Genomic DNA, 11268 nt, shown 5'->3' with positions numbered 1-11268 from the left:
GAGAATAAGTATAATGTATAATTTTTTAATCTTCCAAATGAAAGGTAAATTCAAGGATCTCAAAACAGAGAAATATAGATCCATGATAAACCTGATGATAATTGACAGTTGACTTGACAACTGACAGCTGACTATTTGACAATTGAAAGTAAAATTACAATTTATTTACCTCAAAAAATAAATAACTGGCGATATTGTTTATTCCTCCGGACTTTTCTAGGTAATTTTAAACCCTCTTTAGTTTATCCATCTACCCTTGTAATAAACCACAAGCATTGACATATATATTTATTTTTATATAAAAGTGTTTTCACTTTCCAAGGATCTACTCTCAGCATGAGTATTGCCGTTAAGTAGCTATATATAACACAACACAGTAACAGCAGCTAACTAATCCCTTAAGTAGCCTAATGAGTACGAAGTTGCCCACACAATGCAATAGAGGATAAAATGTTAGAAAAGATGAAAAATATAATAATATGAGAAATTATGGCTGCATAACAAGAAAAAATCTGCTGTGAAGAGATAACAAATGTTGGCAAAATGAAGGACAGAAGGACAGCATTATGAGAGTTTCTGAAGAGCCGGCGCGGTAAGATGCACCGAAGTAGAAAAATAAAAAGGTGACACAGAGTAAATAGTCTCCATAAATGGTTGGGCACAAAGAAAATACAAATAAAGGTGAACTGTTGTTGCGCTTAAGTAACAACAAAATGGTAAGTGTCAAAGAGGGCGAACAAAATGTTGTTATGGACCTTTAATTTATGTGTAATTTGTTGTCAAAACAAAAAGTTTGAAGGGACGAAAATAAAATCACGGCGAAGGTCGTAATGGTAAAAGTTTTGCAAAAAAGAAAGACAAAAGCGGATAAGCTTTTAGGCGGTTTTCGATGTATTTTTTGTATCAATCAATTTTTTGTATATCAAAGAAACAAAAGTAAACGAAGTCTATTTAATAGGTACAAAAAATGATACAAAGTCTATTAGTCAATGGCTGGCTAAAGTTCCGAAATTTTAAACTGGTCATGAAGGACTTTTGGTGGACCATCAGGAAACAACACTAAGTATAGCAGATAAAGGGCGGATGTCATGAGATCTTTTGGAATAGACGTAAATAGTGTTGTCGATAATGATGAGGGATAACTGTGTGCTTTTGGAACTAACGTAACTCAGAAATTCCTGATAGTAAGATAATCGAGGATGATAGATTGTTTCAAAAAATCAAACCAACACTAAGATCTTCAGGTCCTTGATTGAATATATCAACCAAAGGAACATTTTGAGAGATTTTGTTTTTGATCGAGAAAAGAACCTATTGTTACATATCACTCAGTTAAAAAATCCTTGTACATCCTGGTACGCCAAAAATACTAACGTGAAAAACTTCTACTGTACCATTGTAATACATCGGTGAATACTGCCAACCATTTAGCATCTCTATCAACGAGGTACCGATTTTTTGTAGTAAAGCATACATTTGCAAACTACTAAAGCACTAGCAACTGGTAGTCGGCTGTTAGCACACATTGCATTGTGCTTGAAGGCATGGAGGAGACTTTGGATGGTTTGCGCTTTAGCAGTGTGGCCCTACTGGCGGCCGTGGAGTGGTTGCACGTCACAAGCACTATTGACTATTCTTTGAACTAACCTCAGGACTGTTTTGCTTCCCGAGTGTGGGCTGTGATTCAGTTGTACTAGTAAACTGTTTATTTTGTCACTGAACGTGCCTGGTGACTAGCCGCTGTCATCTGCTTGTTCACATACATTTGACAGCGCATAAAGAGTCAACGTTCTTCAGGCTTCCTTCGTCCTTCAACGTCCTTCCTATTGCTGCTAATTATAAACTACAGTAAACAATTAGTTATGAAGGTATGGGGATAATTTTTAGGCATTTTATGCATCTATGTTTCACTATCTACTAACTGCAAAATCCGATAGTATAAATATAGTCAGCTCATTCGAGATATTTATCGTTACATTTCCTAGAATTTCGAATCTTGAAGCATTGGACAGAGACTGAAGTAAATCCTGGCGAATCTATGTAGTGAAATCAACTATCGAAGTCGGAAGAGGACGCTTTCTAGTGATATTGTGTCTCGGTATATTTTATTTCCAAGCTTAAGAACATCTTATACTAAATATTTGGATATTTACTAGTGTTTGTTGTTATATTTTTAATTTTAAAAGTTTTCAACTTCTTTTGTTTTTGTGTGGTGTCTCTTATCCACACAGGTGACTTTTGCGCATACTTCAAAACACAAGAACAACAACTAAAATTGAATTCTTGACACACAAACAAGTTTTCCTATATACATATATACACACATATCATATATACACACATATATACACACATATTTATATGTGTGAGTATGCGTGTGTGTGTGTTTCTATTTGTTTGCGGTTTGATAACTCCGAATCACTGCTCTTGCCAACGTAACTTTTCCATTTTGTATTAATTAAAATTTTGTAATGCCAACTATTTCGCGAGTAAGCGAACTAACGACGATGGTAGAGAGTACTAACACACATACACAGATATAAAATAGCACGCACATATATATTTAACGGTTGTTTGCAAGGCACAAAGTGATTGTATACACCGCATGTGGCTTGTGGCATGTGGCAGGCAGCATACAAACATAGATAACGGATGTGTATGTGTGCGTGTTTGTGGCTTTTTTTTTTTTTTTTTTTTTTTTATAGTAGGGGGAAGCATCGAAAGCCGGAGTGCGGAACTTTAATCCGCTAAACCTAACCTACTCCCAACACAAGACTCTCCCACGGGACCACCGGATAAGGTATTACTTCGTGAGAGTGACAAGACATTTTAAGTCTCCTCTATAGCGCGGACTGACTGACGCCTAATCTGTTGGAGATGTCTCAGTTCTGTCATGATTAATGCTGCCGCTTCGCTAACAGCTTTCCATTTTTTAGAGGACTGACACATAAGTGCAGTCAAATTTTCCACCATTAAGCTACCACCTAAGTTTGTTTTCATCTTTTCCCTTATATTTGAAAAGCGTGGACAATGAAAAAATACGTGTTCCGAGTCTTCTACAGATTCTACACATATTGGACAATACGGACTAACATCACAACGGAATTTGTACAGGTAGCTTCTGAAGCACCCGTGACCACTTAATATTTGGGTCAGGTGGAAATCCAGGTCCCCATGTTCCCTATGTGTCCACGAATGGATGTCCGGTATTAGTCTATGGGTCCACCGTCCTTTGGTTGAGGTTTCCCACCGTTGCTGCCACTTTGTAATGCTCATTTTTCTCTCTTCTAGTTTTTTAGTCTCAGAGGGGGGAGCTGATAGTTTATACAGTCGAGCTAGTTCATCACCCTGGATATCAATAGGCGGCATGCTGGCTAAAACTTCAGCAGCATCACTGGATATGGTTCGGAAAGCACTAATTACTCGGATTGCCGACAGCCTATGTACTGCGTTAACTGGTCTAGCATACGCTTTAATGTCTAATGCCTGGATCCATATCGGAGCCGCATACAAAATTACGGAAATCATCGCCTTTGCAATTAACAGTCGTCGACTGGAGCGGATGCATCCTCTATTCGCCATCATTCTAGATAGAGCGTTATATATTTTATTTGCTTTGTTTGACGTGTGCGCCAAGTGCTCCTTGAATTTAAGTCTAGAGTCTAGTATTACCCCCAAATACTTTAACTGTGGTTGTGAAGTAATCTCACAATCCCCTATAGTGAGAGTTATGGTTTCTTCAAATTTCCGTGTGCTTATGAGCAAGACTTCCGTTTTATGCTCTGCTAGCTCCAAACTCTGGGAGGAAAACCATTGCCGTAGACCATTTATGCATTCATTGCATTTGCTCCGTAGGTCATCAAGATGCTTTGCCACTGCTACCACTACGAGGTCGTCGGCATATGCTATTAATTTCACGGTTTTTGGTTGGTGTCTTCGCAGCACCCCGTCATACATGAGGTTCCACAAGAGGGGGCCTAAAACCGATCCTTGCGGTACTCCACTCGTAATGGAGTAGCTCATTGTGCCTTCGTCTGTGTCGAATATCAGCCTTCTGTTTTCAAAATAACTCATTATTATTTTTACTAGGTATTGAGGGACGTGTATTTCATGTAAAACTTTGATTATATTTGTCCATTTCGCTGAATTGAAGGCATTCTTCACATCCAGGGTGATGAGAGCGCAATATTTTTTGGTTCCTCCTTTCCATCTTTTACCACTAACTGCATCCCTTGCAGTGTTAACGACTTCTTTTAGTGCATCGATAGTGGATCTCCGTTTTGTGAAGCCGTATTGTCTTTTCGATAACCCGCCGGCTTCCTGGATTGCAATCTCCAAGCGGTTTCTTATTATGCTTTCGTACACTTTTCCCATTGTGTCGAGCATACACAGAGGTCGATACGATGAAGGTTCTTCTGGTGGTTTCTTTGGTTTTGGGAGTAATACCAAACGCTGAACTTTCCAGGGGTCGGGGAATACCCCTTCTTTTATGCATGCGTTGTACATTTTAACGAACAGGGTGGGTTTTGCAGTTATTGCTTCCTTTAGAGCTATGTTGGGTATACCATCTATTCCAGGCGCTTTGCTGCTTTTGATTTTTTTGGATATGTCCAATAATTCTTCTTCTGAGACTAAGAGTGGTGACCCAGTAGCATATTTTCGTTGTTCGGCATAGGTGATCGGTTCATGCACCGGAAATAATACTTCGACGATTTTCCTCATAAACGATGCGCTTCTAGTTGGCTGGGACTTATTCTTAAATTTTGACATACAAATTTTGTACGCTGATCCCCAGGGGTCTACGTTCGCTTCTTCACAAAGCTTTTCAAAGCATTTTCTTTTGCTGTCGATAATGGCTGTCTTCAGGAGTTTCTTATGCCTTTTAAACACCTCTTTGAGGTTGTTTTCGTTTTCGCCACCCTGGTTGCGCTGTAGGCGACGTCTAGAAGAGTGGCAAAGCTTTCTGATCGTGGCTATTTCTTCGTTCCACCAATATACTGGCCTTCGTTTGGTGTGATGTGCCGTCCGGCGCATAGTTGCGTCGCATGCTGCAACCAGTTCTTTCCTAACTGCGGATACCAGGTGGGCTGCGTCTTCGCAAGGGACATTTGCTGCGCGCCAGGCAGTCACAAAAAGGTCAGAATCAAACTCTTTTTGCTTCCAGCCTCTCTTGTTACACCTGTTCCTACTGAGGTTTTCCGTCTCTCCGGGTAACGAGACTTCTGCCATAATAGCCATGTGGTCGCTATTTGTATATATGTCTTCTACCCTCCAGTTAATGCGCCTGCCGAGTGCGTCATTCGCAAACATAAGATCAATTATGGAACCTTTTTTCCCTTTCTGAAAGGTATTTTGCGTGCCGCAATTCATGATACTCAGGTTTGTTTGGCTTAGAAATTCTAGTACTAGACGCCCACGATGATTTGTGCTTCTGCTTCCCCAAGCAGTCGACCATGCATTAAAGTCGCCCGCTATTAGTATAGGCGATTTGCCCCTGGTTTCTAGAGTCAACTCCAGTAGGAAGTTCTCGAATTCTGCGATAGAAGCACTGGGACGAGCGTAGCAGCTTACGATGTATATACCATGTAAATTCGCCCATGTGAAGCCATTTGGTGATACTCTGGCACAGGACATAAAAGGTTGTCCTTTGCAGGACCATATTGCTGCTTTACCAGTTACGTCTGCTATCCAGGTGCTTTCTGAACGCTGAGAATATTGCTCACTTAGTATGGCGACGTCAATATTCTTTTCTACCACAGTTTGTTTCAGCAATTCTTGTGCTGCAGCGCAGTGATTTAAGTTTAACTGTAAAATCCTCATTTCTTAAGTGACTTCAACATCTCCTGATACTTGGGACATATCGTGCTCAAGGCCGAATGTTCCCCCTTGCAGAGCATGCAGTTCGGGGTGTTAGTGCATACCTTTGCAACATGTCCTTCGCTTCCGCAACGTGTACAAAGGCAGGACCTGTCGGCTGGGTTACTACAGTTGCGTGCCATATGACCCAGCTGAAAGCATCGAAAACAGCGGGGAATAGGTGTATGTTCGCGGAGGCGGCATATTGACCACCCAATTTTTACTTTGCCTAGTTTTAGGGCAGTTTTGGCATCCTGAGCACGTAGGCAAATTATTGCAATTTGAGTACCGCTTCGGGTTTTCCGCATACTTTTAACGTTTGTTTTATCAACGTTATTGAATCCGCATTCCTTTTTTAGTGCATCACAAATTTCTTCCGGGGTCGTGATCTCATCGAGGTCTTTGCACATAATTGTGACATTGTGGGTTTTTGGCTGTATTACGGCCATTTTCCCGATCACCCCCTCTAGGGCACTTTGAAAAGTCTCGGCTTTCTTTTCTGATTGATTTTTTAATTCAATTAGTAGGTCTCCTTTTAATGTTTTTCGAATGTAGGTTACGTTAGAACCTAATTCGTCGAGGACGCTGTCACCTTTTATCTTACGGAGAATCTCAGCGTACGACGCGCCATCCTTTTTTGTTAATATGATGGCATCTGGTTTAGATTTGATTCTCTTCTCGATTGGTTTCTTCTTTTTTGTCACTTCCACCCATTTATCGCGTGTGGGATTACCTCCCGGCGTATCTATGCGGTTTGATTTTGTGACCTCACTGTAGGTTACCTGCACATTTTCATCAGCCTTTTTTGTCTTTTTTGTGGGCGGTAGGAAACCTGTTTTCTCCCGTAGTCTTTTTGGGGTGCTCACCGCTTTATAACTAGGGGAAACTTGCGACGCTTTCCCTACCATCACTCTTTTAGATGGATTCTCAGGATTTTCACATTTGTCGTACAAGTTATTTATGCAGCTTACAAGATCGCGCATTGCTTGATTTATGTGTCTCTGCCCAGACATCATATTTTCCAGCTCCTTGATTTTTGCACCCAGTTTGTTGAAAACATTACCATTTTCATTCTTCTGAATTTCATCGGAAATCCCAGTTTTGTTTGCACGATCGGCAACTTCACTCATTTTTGTTGATCCAGCAACGGTGGATCCCTCATTCTTGCCAATAGGAGGCGTTCTCAAAACTTTGGAGTTCCTTCGGAAAGGATTCTCCGGTGTACACCCAATGCTATTTTCTGAAGCCATATTATGGCAGGAAAATAGTTGGGTACTCCTGTCTGTAAGTATGTTCAGTCGCTGTCACTAACAAACCTACACGAAATTTCAATGGTTGGCAACGCCAAAACCAAAAGGAAAACGAAAATGAATAGGGGAACAGCTGTTCGATCAAAACAAACGGCAGAACAAATTGAGTGCGCGTTTAATTTGATAGCTGTTTTTTAGGGGAAACAATATTTAATTATTATTAACTAATTTGCCGCGAAAAATGGGCAGGCAAGTGCAATTGAATTTATATCAAATAACAATTGGTACTTATCTCTGTCTATAATGTTTAGGCTCCACCTGGTACCTCCAGTGTCCCGCAGGTCTTAAGGTAAATATAGTGGTTGTTACTTCACTTAAACTAGGTTTAATTAATATAATTCCAGGAGCACCTAGTAAACACATCTATCTCACTCAATCACGAAAAGCGATCACGTGTTTGTGGCTGTGGTGCGTCGTTTGCTCAACGAAGAGCTGACAGTGTTCTGCGCAGTTGGCGTTTCGAGGTGAAAATATGAAAGATTATATGACACATGGTTGTTGTTAATGGCAAATTTTAAACTTTTCACCAGCAATACACACACTCACATTTAGTTACACATAAAGTTGGCGATATAAAATATTCATATTCATATGGTACATGCCACACGCCGTGGCAAACAACCTGCGAAGTGGCAAATGCGACCGCAGATATGTAATGGCATTATAGCAAGTAAAGACATTGTCTTACATATAGATATGTATGTATATACATATTTATTTGAGCGTGTGTGTGTCGGTGCGTGAAAATTCGCTTTTTGCTGCACCATCTAAAGCGATGGGCGTTTAATTGGTATGTCAGTGTCGCAAACCACATGAAAAGCAGACTCCAACTAAGCCGCAGCTTCGTCGTCGTTGCAGTCTAGTGTAGTCTAGTTTTAGGCGCGCAGCCACGCATGCAATCAATTATATGTGCTACAAATTATTTTCGAATAGCATATGGCAAACTTTGACTTAACTGCAGCCTCTGCAACGCCTCTTTCCCCCTCTCAACGCATTAACTCCGTCATTACCAACATTATTATCAACAACTAATATAATCTGTGCGCTCTCACCGCCACCTCCGCCATTTTGTGTGTTGATACTGAAGTAATGATTTTAAAATTAACTGCCAAACTTGCTACTAGAAGCCCCCAACGGTACTTATCATACAAAAACAATTTGCTGCGTAGTTTGGTGGCAAACTTTTGGGGTCGGTTTGTTGGCAGTTTGAGAATTTCCAGAATGTTTTACATAAATTTCAACGGCAATTACCCGGAAAGGTAGTTTTATTTAGTGCTCACTGGGAAATGCCAAGTTCAACTTTTCATGCCAGTTTGGTTGCACTGGCAGCAGCGTGTCAGGCATAAAGTGAATTAATGCAGTTGTTGTTATGCAATTAAGTGGGACTGCGAGAGAGGGATAGAGAGAAAGGAAGAGTGATAGAGAAAGGTGTATGAGTTATGAATGGAATTTATTTAATTGAAATCATAAGAATAGATTTCTTTATAGTAAAGCTTAAAAAGAAATTATTAAATTGATAATACAGAAATATTTATGAGAGCTTGGAGATGGAACAGGAATGAATCGAAAAGAAATAAAGTGAAATAAATGTTTCTCAAAGTAGAATTTTAGGAAAAAAGAGCGAATGTCAAAACATCCATCATAAATTCCAAGTCCATCACAGATCTGTGGATCTAGGGTTAAGAGCCCACTAATAATAATAATTATTATATGCACTATTGACATAATGCAGGGCCGTCAATAAGAAAATACTATTAGAATTCCATTTCGGAGGATAATATTCCTAAAAATGTCGACAAAAGCGATTAGCAAAATGTTTGACGGACATTCTTCATCGGTACCAGTTAGATATTACTAGTACAACTAAACTTACAACTTACCGAACCAAACAGGGTTAGATCGCGCAACTTTATAATGGATACTGTGGCAGGTTAAACTTATTCAGACTAGAGCCCGACATGTCAAATACTTTTCCGGTATGTAAAGAATCCCCCATGATACTAACCAACCAGTTCTAGTACCTTATCTATAGTCCGACCCTATCGAAACAGCTCGTTTCCTTAGCCTTCCGTTATAAGACAGAGATGATAATTAAACGTATGCATTCCTTCTCAGACAGGGTCTAGGTAATCACTAAAATAACAACAACAGATAGTACTAGTCAGAACTGAGGACTCGCATTTAACGAGAATTGGGGTTGCATAAAGAAAACGGTATGTGCAGAATGTGATAGATTCTTCGAGGGGTTCTGGGCCGCCTTTCAATAATAGACGAATAGCTTTGAGAATATGTCCCTATTTATATATTTCTAGCTATTGTTTAGAGCCACAACAGGCAGACAGATGCTATATAAATTTTCTTCAGTAGATACGCAATTCGCGTTCTCGATGTCTTGTAATTAGGTCGAAATCATAAGAAACTCACTCTTAACCGTTTTCAAACAGCCGTAAGTTCAACAACTGTTGTTAACAAAATGGATATTGCTCAATTTCATTGTATATTGATTGAAGTGTTCTCTTATATTATTTAAGTTCATTGACGCTTGTGCATACTTCAGCAGCTCACACTGAAAGCACTACCATATCAAAAACGAATGCAACTATTTGGAATAAAAGCTTTACAATAGACACCTTCTTCCATTCATCCACTGAAGCTTTCAGCTAGTACTTTTATTCGAGTCAACAAAAGCTAAATAATTTGGTAATTTATTTCGGTTGCCACGGTTATCTGGCAACTATTTTGCTGCATTATTTTCTGTGAACTAACGATACATAGACCTTGAGTGGGAGCAGTACGTTGCTTTGTTGCTAACTAATCTACTTAAATAGCTGCTTACAGTTGATTGCGTTTAATTTCAGACAAAACTACACTGCATACCACAGCGCCGCTAACAACTTGTCCTCAGTAATGCCCTAAAGAAGCTGCGGAAGCAGAATATTTGGCGAATTTCACGATGAAATTTGGGAAGGAAGACAACAAAGCGACGTTCTGATGGCAGGATGATGGGATGACGGTGATGATGTGGCATCCAACGTGAGGCAATCGGAAGCGCCTAATTTGCTTGGAGAGTCTACAATTAGAGGAGCAGGCAAAATGGTAGCAAGACGAAGGCCAAGCACATCGACAATACTTTAACGCATCCGTGGAACAACATAAGCGGACGGAAGTTAATTGGATCGTGGGAAATCTGAAGAGCAATGCAACGTATGGCAAGGTAAGGCAAAGCAAAGCAACACAAAAACACTGTCGCACATCAACTAAGCTCTGACGCAGCGACGTGCCAAATGTCGTAAGAACTATGAAGAGTTTTAGTGTGCGCCACTGAAGCGGCAGTGATATGATAAAATACAGACAAGCTCCGATCCGACACTCAACGCCAACCGCACAGCGTCAAGGCGACAGCCGTTATTCGTGGCTGTAAGCTCTGTTAAGATCTGCGACGAATGTGCCCATCAGCGTCAAGATGTCACACGATTTTTGTGACATCAGTCGCGCTTTTACGCGCATCCTGCTGGCTTTCATTTTTCTTTTTATTTTTGGCTGCTTTTGACTGCGCACAGCTGACAGGCTTAGGTAAGCAGTTGATATGCGCTTCACTACTTTGCTTACCTGGCGACTGCGTGCTCATGCCGGTGGCACAAAGCTACAAAAGTGGCGGAGCGCTTTAAGCTCTTTCACCATTTTTGGAGCTCGCTGTGCGCTATCGCTGCTTGTCTTGGCACGAGTTGACATTACTTGGCTTCACGTCGCTGTAGATTGTGTTGCAAAATGTTGACGATGAAGTGACAGTAATGAGGCTCGTAAAGACTAGGGATGGGTATTCCAGAAGTCGTTTTTAAACGGTTAACTTGGGTCTGTTTGAAGTATTAGATGAGGTGAGTCCCAAACTTGTGAGCTCCTGTAACATTATCTGTAGAAGATGCGCAAACCAAGTGACAGATTCCTTGTAGCTCGAGATCTTCGAATGTGCTGCTGGGTTTACTGGTTCATATTAAGACTTTCCTACGCTCGACCATCTTTCCCGGCCGTTAAGCTCGTTAGTCTTGTAGTTGTCATGGTAACTCTCTTGTAGAGCTCGAGTTCCAAATAGGAATGAAATCTT

At 40.5% G+C, this 11268-nt stretch overlaps 1 protein-coding gene and 1 long non-coding RNA gene across 2 annotated transcripts in view; one reads left to right on the top strand and one right to left on the bottom strand.

The window, feature by feature from the left end:
* The window catches only part of LOC105220458 (Ig-like and fibronectin type-III domain-containing protein 2), an 804343-nt gene that overhangs the window by 461720 nt on the left and 331355 nt on the right, over window positions 1-11268 (bottom strand). The window lies entirely within an intron of this gene.
* The window catches only part of LOC128921298 (uncharacterized), a 97995-nt gene that overhangs the window by 73110 nt on the left and 13617 nt on the right, over window positions 1-11268 (top strand). Inside the window, exon 2 of the long non-coding RNA XR_008470746.1 lies at window positions 10025-10380. This is a non-coding gene — a long non-coding RNA (uncharacterized LOC128921298). The remainder of the gene's footprint in view (window positions 1-10024; window positions 10381-11268) is intronic.

This window comes from Zeugodacus cucurbitae, chromosome 4 (genome assembly GCF_028554725.1).
Source record: "Zeugodacus cucurbitae isolate PBARC_wt_2022May chromosome 4, idZeuCucr1.2, whole genome shotgun sequence".
NCBI classification, from domain to species: Eukaryota; Metazoa; Arthropoda; class Insecta; order Diptera; family Tephritidae; genus Zeugodacus; species Zeugodacus cucurbitae.
The sequence above is the reverse complement of the archived record's forward strand: the minus strand, read 5'-3'. Positions and strand labels throughout refer to the sequence as shown.